General features: G+C 47.2%; 1 protein-coding gene across 4 annotated transcripts in view; it reads right to left on the bottom strand.

Annotated features, from left to right (window-relative positions):
- Positions 1 to 18,135, bottom strand: part of NTRK3 (neurotrophic receptor tyrosine kinase 3) — a 406,625-nt gene that overhangs the window by 280,883 nt on the left and 107,607 nt on the right. The gene's annotated exons all lie outside the window — the stretch shown is intronic.

Genomic DNA, 18,135 nt, shown 5'->3' with positions numbered 1-18,135 from the left:
GCTGGGTTTCCCCAGCCATGCTTGGTGACTCAACAGAATATTAAAAATGTGATAAAACATCAAACATTAAAAACTTCCCTAAACAAAAAGTCAGGTAGTTGTTTATTTCCTTGACATCTGATGGGAGGACAGGCGCCACTACCGAGAAGGCCCTCCTCTGTCTGGTTCCCTGTAATCTCACTTCTTGCAGTGAGGGAACTGCCAGAAGGGCCTTGGAGCTGGACCTCAGAGTCCGGACAGAACGATGGGGGTAGATCTGCCAGCTGTGTTCAGAAATGACAGGGGTCCGTCTCCTGACATGAACAGCTTGTGCAATTATCACCATTTCCCACTCACCTTCCTAACAGCGATTGGACCTAAATTCACCCCAGATTATATGTCTCTCCTGCCCCCCCCCCCGATATTTCTATCTGGGCCATTTCCCAAAAACTAAGGGCTCATCCACATTCACTTCTGCTCCACAATTTCTAGGCACAAATCTGGGCTTTCCAGGTCTGAGCATTTTTGTCCTGGTACTTTCCTGCATTTTACCACTGAATCAGAGCAAACTGCAATCCACAGAAAACCTAATTGCTGCTTGCTCCGATTCAGCAGTCAAACATGGGTTTTCCCAGGGAATGCATTTGGGGGAGGGGGGAACACAGCCCAGACATGGTGCTTTCAAACACAGACCTGTGCCTAGAAATATGGCAGAAAAGTACATCTGGTTGAGCCCTGAGTGAAAGCTCAATTCACACCGCAACCCACATCCACTGGTTCATAACAATGCAAATCTATTAGAAGAATGCTAGCTTGCTTGCAAGGTGCTGCTGCTGCTGCCTCTTCTTCCTCTCCTGTCACCCTGTGCAGTCTCAAAAATCTGCTGCAGAGGTTTGTGACACCCCCTGGAGAAGATTCAGAGCTGGAGAGGGGAGGGGAGACAGAAAAAGTCCTGTTGCACAAGCAGAAGTCTGTCTTGCTCATGTAATAGAAATGTTGGATACAGTCCAAAGAGTTGAAGAGCCAGTTGCTCACAAAATGACTGCTTCAAGTAAAAAAAAAAAAAAAAAAGCTCACCTTTTGCCCTGAGGGTCTCTGATGGCAAGGCTACTTTTTGCCTTGCACCAGCAGTTTTTCCCCCTTCATTTCTAAATTGCAGGACTGCAGCTCAAGGTCATGGGTAGTGAGAACAATGCCCATGACCACAACCATTGGGACTGAAGAGTGGATGACTAACAGTCTTGTGCATATCATATCAAGGCAGAGAGTTCGTTTGCATTCTCCTCCATTCTGCTCGCCATCACCCAAACTTGCAGCCTGCAAGTTTGCTTGCTTGCAGCTTTGAGCGTGCCTGCTGTTTGCGCCGCCTCTCCTAGGGCTTGCTATTCCCCATTCTCCCAAACCCAAGCTGGTGGCTAGCTTATCATGACCACAGCTTAACCACTACACTCCAGGTTGTTCCCAGTTGACTGGCTTATTGAGTGTTCATTCTGCTTTGTTTGTGGAGAGGTTATGTGAGGTTACATCAAACAAGTGTTATCCCACACTTTCCCCAGTGCATTTCCTTGTCACTTTTCCTTATCTCAAAAAGTCTGATGGTGTGGTTTTTTTTGTTTTTTGGGGGGAGCAGACTTGTTGTGCAAGAGTTCCAAATCAAGTGCTTAACCGCAAACCTGAATTACCTAGTATGTGACTGGATCCCATCCAGAACAGCTCTGAAAGCTCTCCCAGTGGAAAACAATGCAATCGCAAATCTCTTTGGTGTTGTATCCTCCCCGAAGATGCTTGTTCTGTTTGCCTTTTCTCTCAAAACCTTACATCTTGAACCTTACCTTTGCCTGTTTGCATCTTCACACGCCAGCACATTGAAGAAATGAGTGGCTCTCGTCTCACATCCCACCTTCTCCCACATTACTGCTGACAGATCCTGTTCACAGACTGTGCCGCCTACAGAACCGGAATGACAACTCAGGCTGTGACGCTTTATCCCCGCAATGACAGAGCCTCTAATGTGGAATCAGCACTGGTGGAATTGTAAGTATTCCCACCTGGTCTCTGTTGCACCACATAATTCTCTGTTTGGCTATATAGATATATAGATAGAAGTGGGGAGGACCCTACAATCTCATACTAAAATTTTATACTTCTAATAAAACACGGTAGTGTGGAAGTTATGGCATATTAAATTGTTCCTAGTCCTGCATGAGGCGCAAATTAATGCCCCATCAGTCAATACCCTGCCATAACTTAGTGCTTCAACAGCATGGCCTTGGAATGCTCCTGTTTATTGAGCATTCCTCTTGATTTGTTTTCCAGGGAGATTAGAGGACGTTGGCCATTTAATGAGCATCCATTCATATTTGTTTGCAGTGAGGCTAGATGACATTGCATCAAAGCAAATGTTTTCCTAAACCTTCCTCTGCTCCCCCCCCCATCACTTCCCTTCTTTATTTACTGCATTTTTAATCCCAGCTTTTTCTACAAGGCACTCAAGGCAGCATTCCATGGATCTCCTCTTCCTCATTTAGTCCCCACAACAACCCTGCCAGGCAGGTTAAACTGAGATGATGGTGATGATGATGATGATGATAATGTTCTGCACATCAGACTGGGTTGTCCCAGCCACTCTGGTGGCTTCCAGCAAATTAAAACATCAAACACAGTAAGTCATCAGACATTTAAAACATCCCTAAACAGGGCTGCCTTCAGATGTCTTCTAAAACTCAGATAGTTGTTTATTTCCTTAACATCTGATGGGAGGGCGTTCCCACCGAGAAGGCCCTCTTCTGCTTGGTTCCCTGTAATCTCACTTCTCAATGTCCGGACTGAATGATGGGGGTGGAGATGCTCCATCAGGTGTACTGGGCTGAAGCCATTTAGGACTTTAAAGGTCAGCACCAACACCTTAAATTGTGCTCAGAAACGTTGCTGTTGTTGTTGTTGTTTACTTGTTTAGTCATGTCCGACTCTTCGTGACCCCATGGACCATAGCACGCCAGGCACTCCTGTCTTCCACTGCCTCCCGCAGTTTGGTCAAACTCATGTTCGTAGCTTCGAGAACACTGTCCACCCATCTCATCCTCTGTCGCCCCCTTCTCCTTGTGCCCTCCATCTTTCCCAACATCAGGGTCTTTTCCAGGGAGTCTTCTCTTCTCATAAGGTGGCCAAAGTATTGGAGCCTCAGCTTCAGGATCTGTCCTTCCAGTGAGCACTCAAGGCTGATTTCCTTCAGAATGGATAGGTCTGATCTTCTTGCAGTCCATGGGACTCTCAAGAGTCTCCTCCAGCACCATAATTCAAAAGCATCAATTATTCGGTGATCAGCCTTCTTTATGGTCCAGCTCTCACTTCCATACAACACTACTGGGAAAACCATAGCTTTAACTATGTCGGCAAGGTGATGTACTGGGAGCCAATGTAGATCTTCGTAGAGGCAAGGTCACCCAGTGAGCTTCACAGCCAAATGGGGATTTGAACCCATGTCTCCAGTCTGACACTGTACTACACCACCTTCTCAATGTAGGGAACAGGCCCCTTGCACAACATAGTGGCCCATCTAGTCCAGCATCCTGTTCTCAAAGTGGCCAACCATAGAATCATAGAGTTGGAAGAGACCACAAGGGCCATCCAGTCCAACCCCCTGCCAAGCAAGAAACACCATCAAAGCATTCTTGACATATGCCTGTCAAGCCTCTGCTTAAAGACCTCCAAAAAAGGAGACTCCACCACACTCATTGGTAGCAAATTCCACTGCCGAACAGCTCTTACTGTCAGGAAGTTCTTCCTAAGTTCTTCCACACGCCTGCGGGAAGCTTGCAAGATGGACATGAGCACAACAGCACTCTCCCCACCTGCGTAATGACGATGCTTTTGAAAGAGAAGGCAAAGCACAGGTATTGTGGCTAGCAGCCGTAGATAGCCTTGTCTGCCATGAATTTGTCCAATCCTTTTTAAAGCCACCCAAGCTGGCAGTCATCACTGCCTCCTGTGGCAGTGAGTTCCATTGTTTAACTGTGTGCATTGTGGAGAAGTACTTCTTGTTCTCTGTCCTGAATTCTCTAATATTCAACTTCATTGGATGTTCATGATTTCCGGTGTTATGAGAGAAGGAGAAAAACTTTTCTCTATCCATTTTCTCCATACCGTTCTCTAAACTAAGAAGTCCCAAATGCTTCCTCATAGGGGAGTCCCTCCAGGAAACCCCAACCCCGATCATTTGGGGAAATGGATTTGTTTCACAAAAGCTCCAAATCAGCTTTGATGGTTGTTGTTGTTATTATTATTATTATTATTATTATTATTATTAATTATTAATATTAATATCCCGCCCATCTGGCTGGGTTTCCCCAGCCACTCTGGGCAGCCTCCAATAAAATGTTAAAATACAATTGTCTGTTAAATATTAAAAGCTTCCCTAAACAGGGCTGCCTTCAGGTGTCTTCTAAAAGTCTGGTAGTTGTTTTTCCTCTTTGACATCTGGTGGGAGGGCATTCCACAGAGCGGGTGCCACTACCAAGAAGGCCCTCTGCCTGGTTCCCTGCAACTTGGCTTCTCGCAGCGAGGGAACCGCCAGAAGGCGCTCCTTCCGAATGTGCCTCCTTCCTCACACAGGCAAACAAAACTCATTGCAGCCAACTGAAGTCAACCAACCATGGCCTGAACCCCCCCACCTCTCTCTCACCACCAATGACAACAAAGAAATGAATAGAAAGAGAAGCTACCTACATGACGCCGACACAAAAACCTTGCACATACACTATGCAAAGGAACAAAATTCTACTACCCTAACCTTCTCTCTCACACACTCTTATTCCCTGCCTCTCTTCTTCCTTAAACCTTTAATGTCTATAACATTAGTGTCTCACATCGAATATAACTGACCTGTGGAAAAGATTCTATGAACGGAAAAAAGAGACACTGTATGTACTTTTGCAATGCAAGAAAATCTTCAATAAAAACTTTTTCTTTTTTAGGTGACACTGTTAACATGAGGTTCACAAAGTGTGGTCTGATTGTTCAGCTTCTCAACTACCTCTGGCTTTCCTGAAGCAATTATTTACTTTTTTATCTTCCTCCCTCCACTCCGGGTGGTCTGCAAGGTTCTTCCTCTATTTTACCCTAATAACAACCCTGAGAGGTAGGCCATGCTGAAAGACAGTATTAAGAGACTAGTCCAAGGTGCCCCCCCGGGGGGGGGGGCTTTATGGCTGAGTCAGGATCTGAACCTGGGTTGCCCTGGGGTTAGTTGCATGGACAGGTGGCGCTGTGGTTAAACCACTTAGCCTAGGGCTTGCTGATCAGAAGGTCGGCGGTTCGAATCCCTGTGGCGGGGTGAGCTCCCGTTGCTTGGTCCCAGCTCCTGCCAACCTAGCAGTTTGAAAGCACGTCAAAATGCAAGTAGATAAATAGGAACCACTACAGTGGGAAGGTAAATGGCATTTCCATGTGCTGCTCTGGTTTGCCAGAAGCGGCTTTGTCATGCTGGCCATATGACCTGGAAGCTATACACCAGCTCCCTTGGCCAATAATGCGAGATGAGCGCGCAACCCCAGAGTTGGTCACGACTGGACCTAATGGTCAGAGGTCCCTTTACCTTTACCTTTAGTCTGACCCTCGTTAAACCACAACAACGCAACAGATTTTTCCAGAAACTCCTCATGAGCAAAAATGTCACCTGGTCATACAAGGGCTCAGCTTGCTAATTGTGTGCGTTAGCAAAGAGTAGCTGAAGGAATTATGTACTGTGTATTTCCCTAAGGAAATAAATGGTTAAAATGAGCAACATCTGAGGATATGCAAAGATTGTAGAGATACCATACAACTGCTTAGTTATGCCAACTGCACTTAGATCGCAGGTGCAAAAGTGGGGGGGGGGGTAACTCTGAATAAATCTTGGTTGTAATTTGCAAACATATGACAACATTGGTGCACCAGTCAGGTCTCCCCGTATATGAAAATTGCAAGCAGGCTAGAAATGTGGTACACAGAACAGCTAATTGCTTGATAATAAATCTTTTCCTACTTTACAGGATTGTTGCAAAGATTTGCATCTAGAGCTTTCCCAGAGAGGAAGAGGGATTGACTTTTAACCCACTCTGGAAACTGTAGCTCTGTGAGAGGGAGAGGGGCCTCCTAAAAACTCCCAGCACCCTGAAGAAACTACAGCTCCCAGAATTCTTTGGGGGACTCCACGACTGCTTAAAGTGGTATCATACTGCTTTACAGGTATGGTGAAAATGTGGACCAACTTAGTGATAAGAAGAAGAGATGAAACAGGTCACATGGTAGAGGTTATGCAATGGAGGAGGGGATAGAGGGCCACCAAACATCCAAACCTTTTCCTGAGAAGAAGAAGAAAACTACTGTTATGTCCCCGTCGGAGTGAGAGGCTGGGGATAGTTATCCAATGACCTGCCAACCGCAATGGAAAGCAAACTTGGATTCTGCCTGGGCTGCTTCAGAGGTGGCTGCATCAAAGTTTACGCTTTGCCCGAGGCCCTGAACAGATCTGCAATCCCACGTGGCATCAGTGACAGCATGAAAGGAAGAGGGCGAAAACATCTGGGCACACAGCCCAGATGTGCAGCCGCTTCACAATCCGTGCCGGACAAGACCTAAGACCTCAGGAGCCTTTCAGGGAAACTGAACCAAGAAAGGACTGCAGAGAGGCGGGCAGTGTGACAATGCCCTTGTGGAGCTGAGTGGCCACTCTGTAGCAATTGTCCTCAGATGCCCAGGCGGACAGAGGGAACGGCAGGTCACTTGCCTTCTGGTGGCGGCGCTAGGAGTGCAACTGCCCTTCTCCAGCATTTAAAAGGAAAAGGAAAGGAAAAAGGAAATGGTGACTTGGTGCCCATTGGTAGCAAACCTAGTTTATTGCAATATATATAATAGTAAGATATATAATACACAGAGAGAGAGAGAGACAGAGAGAGACAGAGAGAGATACCTAGAAAGCCTAATTTGACAAGATGCCCACAGGCAGAATGCATGTTAGGCAATTCACACATTTATGCAAATGTTGCTTTGATTAATTGCACAGCCGAGACAAATGACCTTTGGCATTTGCCAATGCAGGGAGAATGTGTTTGAGTCAACTGCTACTTCTGCTGGTTGGGTGAGGGGTTCTTGCCAATATACAGGTAAATCTGTAACATGACAAACTAAAAATTGTGATGAGAAAAACAATAGCACCGACCTTGGGGAAAGGTCTTTTAGCACTTACCGTACTTTTCTGTCTATAGGACACCCCCTTGTATAAGACACACCCACACCCATTTTGGGGGGTTCAATTTTAGGAAAATGAAGGGAGATGGCCCAAAGTTGGTGAGCCTCTCCCCCATCCAGCTGCGGGCCACTGCCTCCAGATGTTTTGGCCTAAAACTTCCATGATCCCTAGCTAACAGGACCAGTAGTTGGGGAAGATGGGAATTGTAGTCCAAAACACCTGGAGGGACGAAGTTTGGGGATGCCTGATATAGACAGAGTTTTCTTTAGACAGCTCAGAGACCAACCAGGAATGTTAAGGTGATCCCACATGACCCAGACCAAGGAACCTTTAGCTTTTCAAATGTCCTTGAACTACAATACCAACCATCCCTGGCTATGTAAACTGCTTTGAGGTTTTCCACAATCAACCTCAATAAATAGTAGGACACAACGTCTCCATCGCTGAAAATGCCAGGGACTGAGACTGGGACCTTGTACAGTACATGCATCCCGTGACTGAGGCTAGAACTACTCGTTGCCTAGCCAACCCGCCTTCGCTGATTGGTTCGGCAGGGAGAGAAGTGCCTAACTCTCCACAAGCTCAGTGCTTTCCCAATATATTGCTTTCTTCACATGCTCAGGTTCCAAAGACAAGGAAACAAAGGGCAACTGCCCACCACTTCCATTCTGCAAATTGCCCTCCTCCAGCACCACTTTCCAGAGGAGCTGCACAATGTGTTGTTCCAGTCTAAGCTACAGCCTTTTCTATAGCTGGGACGGCAGCTTAAGTGTCGTGATTCAGGTGTCCCGTTAGGCAACTTAGAGCAAGCACAAATCTGCCAAAGACAGATTATTTCAAAGCGAAGGAAAACAAAAAACCTCACGCAGCACAACGAGGAGCCACCGAAGGCAGATGGATAAAGCAATTATTAATATTTTAAACGGAGTCCTGACTGCTTGAGATCTGCTTAAAGCATGCACCTCGGTACGTAATTACACGGCCTTAATTTGTTTTCCTGAATGCACCATAAATAAAACGCCGAGCAGAGTCACGCACCTATCAACAGGCTGGCACAGAATAGTGCTTAGAAATAATTGGAGCCCATCATCAAATGGTTTGCTGCAGTGGCAGCGATGAGCACCATTTCTGGAAAAGAATGGAAGAGTGGCGTTGGTGCAAGTATGCTCTAACTACCAGCAACAAATGCTGAGAGTTGTTATTGCACTCAGATCCTGAATGCAGGCATCCCATGGGCATCTAGTTGGACGCTATGAGAAGAGAATGCTGGATGGAGTTCTGGTCTGACCCAGCAGAGCTATTCCAGACCATCCAAATGTCCCTGTTTTCCAGGGACAGTCACAAATTTACAGAAGCCGTACCGGTTTCTGATTTGATCCCAGAATGTCCCGCTTTTCCTTAGGACATCCCTATTTTAATCAGAGAAATGTTGAAAGGTATGTGACACCCTGAGCCAAGGAGACTATACAACCTTTAGAAGACATCTGAAGGCAGCCCTGCAAATGAAAGTTTTTTCATGTTTAATATTTTATTATGTTTTTATACATGTTGTAAGCTGCCCAGAATGGCTTGGGCAACCCAGGCAGATGGGCGGGGTAATTATTATCTCTCTCTCTCTCTCTCTCTCTCTCTCTCTCTCTCTCTCTCTCTCTCTCTCTCAAAAAAAAAAAAATATGAAACTAATATAGATTTTGGAGCTTTGTTTGTCACCTGCATTGCCCTAATATGGTTTATGCTGCAAATGTTCCCACACAAAAACTCCTGGACCCATTGGTCTGTAATTTGGCAAGCTTAATCCACTCCGAAGGGACTTGCGTGCTTGTACATTTATATACATTTTTAGATTCCCTATTATAGCAAATAAGGAACAGAGCTTTTCTTTAGACAGAGTGGTTCAGCACTTGAGACACAGATTGAAATGGAAAGAGCACAGAGCAGAATTTTTTAAATGCAGATACAGCTAGGCGAACCTCGATGGCTCTGCTCACCCATAACATCTATACAGTTCAAAACTCACACAACTATCATTTTTTCCTCTTCCCCATGGCTCCCCAACAGTCACGGGAACTGTAAAGTGGCTATGGATCTCCCTTCCTCTCCTTACCTGCCAGAGGCCATGGGAATTGTGGCATGGCTATAAATTCCCTTTCCTTGAGAAGTGTAGAGTAGCTACAGATCTTCTTTTCCCCCCATTCTCTGAGAACAGTAATGTAGCTTTGAATCACTGGTGGAGATTTCTCACCACCAAATTATCTTTCCCAGGACTCTCCCTCCTTTTTCATATCTCAGTAGTAGAACACATGAGTTGCATGCCAACAGTCTCCGCTTCAGTCCCCGGCATCTCCAGGCACATACCCCCCCCCCAACATTTTTCTGATGAAAATAGGGACGTCCCATTTCATAATGATAATTTTACTATTTATATGCCACACATCTTACTGGGTTGCCCTGGCCACTCTGGGCAGCTTCCAGAAAATATAAAAACATAATAAAACATTAAACATTTCAAAAAAAAAACCAAAACCCTTCCCTATACAGGATTGCCTTGAGATGGCTCGGCAGCTGGATAACTCTATCCCCTCCAACATCTCTCCACTGAAAATAGGGAAAATGCCAGAGCTCCAATTTGCACTGCTGCTGTGGAGACAGTTGGCAATTCGGTCCATCTGTTGGTTGGGGCAACACAAAATGTTTAGGGGTGTGCGTCCCCCCCCCAGAAAAAAGCACTGCATCCTACCATACCCTCCACCATTTCTCCAATGAAAATAGGGACAACCTAAGGAAAAATGGGACATTCCTGGATCAAATCAGAAACTGGGACGGTTTCTCTAAATCACGGACATCCCTGGAAAATAGGGTCTGGGAAAATAGGTAGGGCTGGGAAACTGCCCTCTTTGAAACCACAGAGAGTTTCTGCCAGTCTGTGTCAGCAATACTGAGCTAAATGGACCAATTGATTAGATTTGATTTAAGGAAGATTCCAGTGTTCCTACGAAAGGCATGACTGTGATTGAAAAGACGTAAAAGTAGCAAAATATACCTAAGGGTGCTGTGTCCTCTCCGCCCTCTCCTGAGATTGCTGCTTGTGGGATCTTGTGGCAACACTGTCCAGATTGCAGCTAAGATGCACATTGAACTGCAGAGCACGAAGATGCTCCCTTGAAGGCCAGATTGGGACAGTTTCCTTTGATCTCACCAGCTACTGTACTTTGTTCCTGCTGCCTAGAACTCCAGAGAGAGTGATATTTCCGCCAATCCTTTTATCCTCAGCCCCTCTGCGCAGCACCTACGGAAAATGTCAAGCCCTTGGCAAGCCGAGCTCGACGCAGGGCAGCAGCTGGCTGAAAGCAGGAAGGGGGACCTCCCAGCGCCAGGCACAGCCTCGCTCCTGGTTTCACGCAGATGATCCTGGGGGTGCTGCCAGATGCCCATGTGGCCCACCCTCCGGCTGAATGACAAGGCTGCCAGACTGTAAGAGGGATGGGATTCGGGAGCAGCAAAACACAGAGCTGGAAGAGGAAACACTCCAAGTAAGATCCAATTGGGAAAGCAACTTATATGTTGCAGTGATTCAGGCTGTCTAGCAGAGTTGCTTGACCAATAGCGCTGAATAAAGGGCAGCTATGGTGAATTATGGTGCTGGAGGAGACTCTTGAGAGTCCCATGGACTGCAAGAAGATCAAACCTATCCATTCTTAAGGAAATCAGCCCTGAGTGCTCCCTGGAAGGACAGATCGTGAAGCTGAGACTCCAATACTTTGGCCACCTCATGAGAAGAGAAGAATCCTTGGAAAAGACCCTGATGTTGGGAAAGATTGAGGGCACTAGGAGAAGGGGACGACAAAGGACAAGATGGTTGGACAGTGTTCTCGAAGCTACGAACCTGAGTTTGACCAAACTGCGGGAGGCAGTGCAAGACAGGAGTGCCTGGCGTGCTATGGTCCATGGGGTCACGAAGAGTCGGACACGACTAAACGACTAAACAACAACAAAGGGCAGCTAAAGACAATGAGGAACTCAGGAAACTGCATCAAAGTGATAGCTTTGATCCATCTAGCTCTGTATTGTCTGCACTGGCTGACAACCACTACCCAGAGCAGCAGCAGCAGCAGCATTCTTCTTCTTCTTCTTCTTCTTCTTCTTCTTCTTCTTCTTCTTCTTCTTCTTCTTCTTCTTCTTCTTCTTCTTCTTCTTCTTCTTCTTCTTCTTCTTCTTCCTATTGCCATTAGTTTATTAATCACCTTCTAAACCAGGCATGTCAAACCTGCAGCCCTCCAGATGTTTTGGCCTACAACTCCCATGATCCCTAGCTAGCAGGACCAGTGGTTGGGGAAGGTGGGAATTGTAGTCCAAAACATCTGGAGGGCCGCAGGTTTGACATGCCCAACACACCAAGGCCATTTAAACATAAGATAATTAAAAATAGTTAAAAACACAAAAACCACAAATACATTTACAACAAGACGAAAACTCAAGAACGGAGTGCCAGAAACCAATTTATTAGAAAAAACTATATTAAATATGTCTTAATCTGTGGTTTATTTGGTAAAATTTGGAAAACTAATCAAAACAATTTGGCCAAAAACTAAAATAAAACAAGACTAAAACCCTAGCAAATAGACACTCATGTTCAGGATGCATTTATCTAGCTGGAAAAGCCGACTTGAAAAGAAAGAATGAACACTTCCAGCATTTAAAGCAATGTGGTGTTAGGGAGGTTCTAGAATCAGGGGTCAGCAAACTTTTTCAGCAGCGGGCCAGTCCACCGTCCCTCAAACCTTGTGGGGGGCCGGACTATATTTTGAAGAAGAAAAAATGAATGAATTCCTATGCCCCATAAATAACCCAGAGATGCATTTTAAATAAAAGGACACATTCTACTCATGTAAAAACATCAGGCAGGCCCCACAAATAACCCAGAGATGCATTTCAAATAAAAGAACACATTCTACTCATGTAAAAACATGCTGATTCCTGGACCGTCTGCGGGCCGGATATAGAAGGCGATTGGGCCGCATCCGGCCCCCGGGCCTTAGTTTGGGGAACCTATTCTAGATCTCCCATGGTAACCCCAGTCAACAAATCACAATGCATTTTCTCAGACCCAGAACAAACACCTTTATTTGCACAGTAATCTGAAAGCACACTGGAACATCCTCCTCAAAGGAAAACAAGAACATTGTAATTACATATGCACACTGCTGAAACAAAATCTATTCATCAACAAATAAAAATAAGCTAGACAGATACTTGCATCATGTTACAGGTAGGTAGCCATGTTGGTCTGACGCAGTCAAAACAAAATAAAAAAATCCTTCCAGTAGCACCTTAGAGACCAACTAAGTTTGTCATAGGTATGAGCTTTCGTGTGCATGCACACTTCTTCAGATACAAACATTTCTCCGATGAAAATAGGGATGTCCTAATCCATAATAATTTTATTATTTATACCCCACCCCATCTGACTGGGTAGCCCCAGCCACTCTGGGTGGCTTCCAACATATATAAAATCATAATAAAACATTAAAGATTAAAAAAATACTTCTCTATACAGGACTGCCTTCCGACGTCTTCTAAAGGTTGTATAGTTACTTATCTCCTTGGCTTGGGGCTCACATAACTCCAAAACCTCCAACATTTCTCTGAGGAAGATAGGCTGATCACGCAGGAGCGTACCCAGGATCAAAACTAGGGGGGGGGAGCCATGGTCATTCAGGGGCGGGGCCAAGGCACAGGAGGGGAGAGGCCACAAAGTGGGAACATGGGCGGGGCTTTGAAGCCCAGGTGAAACTGACTCTGGGAAGAAACTGACTCCGGGCTCCACTTTGTGGGGGGCAGTGCGGCCTCCCCTCACCACCTCCACCGACAGCTGTCCTGCCTGAGTAGGAGGAGGAGGAGAGGGAGGGAGAGAGGGAGGGCTGGCCGAGCAGCCGAGAAGTTGCACGCTCGAGTTGCCTCCGCTTCCCACAGACCCGGTGGGGGCACGAGCTGAGGTCTGTCCTCCTTTCCCTCCATCCCTCCCTGGAAGCAAGGCCTGGCTCTGCGGCTTAGAGCCCCTCCGCCTTCTTCACCTCCTGCTGCGAAGCCCCCTCCCCTTTCCGCGGCTCCTGCTGCCGCTGCAGCCCAAACAAAAGTGGTGGCGGCATCTGCTGCGTGCTCTGAGGGCGCGCCAACCCGGGAGCTGCTGAGGCGCTGCTCCACCATGGGCTATTGTTGCAGCCGCCAGGAGCAGCCCATGTGCAGCCCTCAGAGTCGGGGCCAGCGGGGTTGGGCATGCCGTCGGGCCGCGGCCGGCAGGAGCAGTAAGTGGCGCCGCCACCAGGGCTGGGCTGGTTAGGGACGCAGCTCCCACGCTGCCCTCATGCTGGAGTTCGAGGAGGGGGAGGGAGAAACGGACAGGAGGAAGCCGCTTCCCTGTCTCCATTGCTTCTCCTTTCCCTTCGTGCGGTTCCCTTCCTCCCAGCAGCGTCGCTAGCCTTTATGCATGCGATGGATGCCGCCCCCCCCCCCGGCGGAGTGCCTTCTGATTTGTCGCCCCGGGCAGCCAGAAGGCTAGCAACATTGCTGCGCCTTGCTGAGCCACTTCAGGCTCTTCTTGCGGGACCCCGACACATCTCCAGCTCAGCTGCAGCCACCGTGAAGCAGGACGATTTTTTTAAAAAAATGCTTCTAGGGGGGCAGCTGCCCCCCCTGCCCAATGCTGGGTACGCCCATGTAATCACCGAAGAATAGATGCTTTTGAATTATGGTGCTGGAGGAAACTCTTGAGAATCCCATGGACTGCAAGAAGATCAAACCTATCCATTCTGAAGGAAATCAGCCCTGAGTGCTCACTGGAAGGACGGATCCTGAAGTTGAGGCTCCAATACTTTGGCCACCTCATGAGAAGAGAAGACTCCCTGGAAAAGACCCTGATGTTGGGAAAGATTGAGGGCACTAGGAGAAGGGGATGACAGAAGATGACATGTTTTGACAGTGTTCACAAAGCTACTAACATGAGTCTGACTAAACAGCGGGAGGCAGTGGAAGACAGGAGTGCCTGGCGTGCTCTGGTCCACGGGGTCACGAAGAGTTGGACACGACTAAACAACTGAACAACAACAAAGGAAAAGTGGGACATTCTGGGATCAAATCAGAAACCGGAGTGGCTTCAGTAAATCCGGGACTGTCCCTGGAAAATAGGGAAACTTGGAGGGGCTGCATTGAACATCATTTTCCACTTTGCTTTCAGGAGCCGCACTCCATTGCAAGAAACCTGACTGCAATCTGCATTCCCTTAGAAGAAAGAACTTAAGGAATACATAGTCCAAATGGTATTTAAGTGTCAAGGTGGGAGGAAGGAAGATTCAACACGGCCAACACGAAGGGTACTGCATCATGACAAGCTCCCTCCCTCTTCATGGTTTTTAAGAACCATGGCATGTATTTATTACCGGGGCAGCTGAGTGCTCTTAACAATTTCTGTCCATGCTTTTCTTAACCGCCCAGTTGTCTTTTCATTTGCAGAGATGGTCTTCTTTTATGTAGGCATGTAAGTGCGCTGTCATCTCAAACGCGCATTTGACTCCCGTTAACACAAGTCTGCAGGGCTGGAGTGAAGAAGAACCAGTAATTCATCCTGTTCTGCGTGCCTGGCCTTCTCAAACAGGCCTCCCCTTCAAGCGATGCCTGCATGAGCTCAGCACCATTCAAGGTTGCAGCTGCTTTGTGCATTAACTTAAAATGAGGGGTGGCCAAGGGGCAGCCAATGCTCTGCAGGCAGCGCTCCCCCCCCCCGAAGCAATTTTTCTGAGCCCCACATGACCCTGCTGAATCAATGTGTCCTTTAACAAGTCCACAGACAATGCCTTCCACCTGGGAAGATAAGAACAGACCCTCCAAGTGTCCCTATTTTCCAGGGGTGTCCCTGATTTTAGAGAAGTTTCTGATTTGATCCAGGAATGTCCCACTTTTCCTTAGGATGTCCCTTTTTTCATTGGAATTTTTTTGGAGGGTATAGCGTTATCCAACCCCGAGCTGTCTGAAAGCAATCCTGTACAGGGAAGTTTTTAAATGTTTTATTATGTTTTTATATATGTTGGAAGCTGCTCAGAGTGGCTGGGGCAACCCAGTAAGATGTGTGGGGTATAAATAGTAAAATGATCATTATGGAACGGGACGTCCCTATTTTCATTGGAGAAATGATGGAGGGTATGTAAGAACACAAGAAGAACTTGCCTGATTAGGGAAGTGGCCCCTCACCTGAACATTTTCACCTGTTCTGCTCTTGGATCTGATCTAGGGCGGGAGGTGCATGAAGGGGTTAGAATATTGCTTCTGGGGTGGGGCAGTCTTTATCAAGGACAAAACAGCCAAAACCACCACTGGCATCTGCTGCAAATTTAAGAGCTGTAGCTTTAAGAACTTGAGCTTGCTTTTTCCTCCTCCCTCTCATCCCTTTTTCCTTGTGTGCCATGATTTTTTTAGATTATAAGCCTGAGAGCAAGGACCGCCGTAAGAGTGATTTTTGTAAGCTACTCTGAGACACCCGCTTTCCCCCTTTTCTTTCATTTTTTGCTAAAGGGCAAAGGTAGGCATGGCATCAAAAAAAAAAGTCGGGAGCCATTTCCAGTTCAGCTTCAGAATCAACACATTCTGTTCTCCATGATCTAACCGATAAAGCTGGGACATTATATTGTATTGTGTACAAGGAAGCCTCAGCATCCACAAAACAGGGCATGTGTCACTTGGGACCGGGGAGGGGGGGAATAGGGGATGGCGGCCCAGGAAGCATCAGTAAGGAAAAAAAAGATCAATATTATTGGACCAGTTGTAGGGAGGGGGAGAGCAACAAACCCCTCAAGACAATTGTGGAGTGGGAGGAAAAAACCAATTAATTCCAAGGGGGGAATAAGAACCATTAATTCCAGAGGAGTGGGAATAATCAATTGGGAACTGAACGAGGAGGGGTGAAGGTCTAATATATCTTCGGAGTTTTTCTGCACATGCAGAGAAAATGAGCCATGAATTCCAAAGGGCTTGGAAGAAGCAACCAGATAGTGAAAAACCAAAAAGCATTCTCTTTCTGCTTCCTCCCCCTGCTTAATTGGGCCCATGAAAGGATAAGGAGCTGAAGGCAAGGCCAAATGTCTAACAGAGGAGCTCGAAAGCAAGGTCTAAGAACAACAGAAAAGCCCTGACAGATCATTCCAAAGGCCTGTCTAGTCCAGCATCTTGCCAATCACAAGGCCATGGGAAGCCTGTAAGCAGGACCTGAGCTCAACAACAACCGACGGTTCTGAACGTTCCTTTCTGAAGTCCAATCTTATGGATGTTTGCTTGGAAATCCCCCTGGCCCTACCATTAGGCAAAGTGAGGCAGCTGCCTTAGGTGGCAGGTGCCTAAGGGCAGCAGCTCCTCCCCTCAATCCTCCTGAGTCTCCCAATGCGGTTAGATTAAGGTTCAGCCATCAACAGTGTTATCCTCCATGGGTTTGTCTTTTCAACATGCTTTATCCTCTCCTAGTAATTTAAGACAAGGAGATCCCTGTTGGAGCCAACCAAAGTCATACCTAGACCCAGGGTCCTCTGTCTTCCCAGTGGCCAACCACTGCCTCTGGGAAGCTCTCAGAGTAGCTACCGGTAGGTGGCAAAAGGGGAGGAGGCTGTTGCCTTCCTGTCTTGCTTATGGACCTCCCAGAGATATCTGCTTGGTGTTGTGGAAAACTAGATTGTTGCAAGGGGGCGTGCCTTGTGTTTTTTTGTAAACCGCTTTGAAGTCTTCCTACAATCAAGCAGTATATAAAATTTTACAAAAGAAATAACCTATACCATAGCTGCCAAGTTTTCCCTTTTCTCGCGAGGAAGCCTATTCAGCATAAGGGAAAATCCCTTTAAAAAAGGGAGAACTTGGCAGCTATGACCTATACTGAGCTAGACCATTGGTCCATCTGGCTCAACACTGTCTACACTGACTGGCAGAAACTCTCCAGGGTTTCAGACCAGGGGTGTTTCCAAGTTAATGCTGGAGATGCCAGGGATTAAACCTGGGACCTTCTGCATGCAAAGCATATGCTCTACCATTGACCTACAGGTATTTGATATGGAGGTGCCAAACCTAAAGGGCTGACTTGAAGTCTCCAGATTTGCCTGGACCCTTCCAGGTGGCAGGTGGAAAGCTTGAATTTCCAGGTAGGAGATGTACACACCTAGACACATTGGGGGACAGGGCCGTCTTAAACGCCCCTGCCGCTGTGGTGCACCGGATCTCTCCGGCGCCCTCCCGCCCCGTTTCCCAGAGCGGTGGGCGGGTGGGCGCAGCGCGGCTCCCACAGGCGCAGCTGCGCGGCGGACCGGCAGATTGGCCGGCCAGCGGGCGGGCGCATCTCGCGGCGCCTTTCTGGCGGGCCGGCGCCATGGTGCCCTGCGCCACCGGGGGTCTACCTAGAGCCGGGCCTGTTGGGGGATCTGCCCTCCACTGCTCCCTTTGACCTGGCAAGTCTCTTCTTATGAGGTTGCTTAGAAAACGAGATAATGTACAGAAGAGAGGGAGGGGAGTGTATGTGTAAGAGAAAACCGATGGAACAATAGACAAGACTTATCAGAAGGTGGAGGAGATGGAAGAGGAATTAAAGTAGCTGGGGAAAGGAAGAGTTGTGTGGATTGGAATTTAGTCTCCAAAATCATTGGCTGCAGTGTTCTAGTCCTCTGTGATTCTTCTACAGTGAATGCTTGCACAAATGCGGCTAATGCTTGCACAATCCCACAGAAGTGGTGAAAGAGAGATGTTCAGAAACAGATTTGACCTTCTGCATGCATACTTTGGGTAAAACCATTCAGGGATACAATTATGCATTTCTGAAGTGTGTGGGAGAGGCATTCCTGGCAACAGAATCCAGAGACCAGAATGCCTGGAAAGAAACGACTGTATAAACTTAGCACTGAAGCATG

Source organism: Zootoca vivipara, chromosome 13 (genome assembly GCF_965207765.1).
Source record: "Zootoca vivipara chromosome 13, rZooViv2.hap1.1, whole genome shotgun sequence".
Taxonomy (NCBI): domain Eukaryota; kingdom Metazoa; phylum Chordata; class Lepidosauria; order Squamata; family Lacertidae; genus Zootoca; species Zootoca vivipara.
This window is presented reverse-complemented; position numbering and strand designations above follow the sequence as displayed.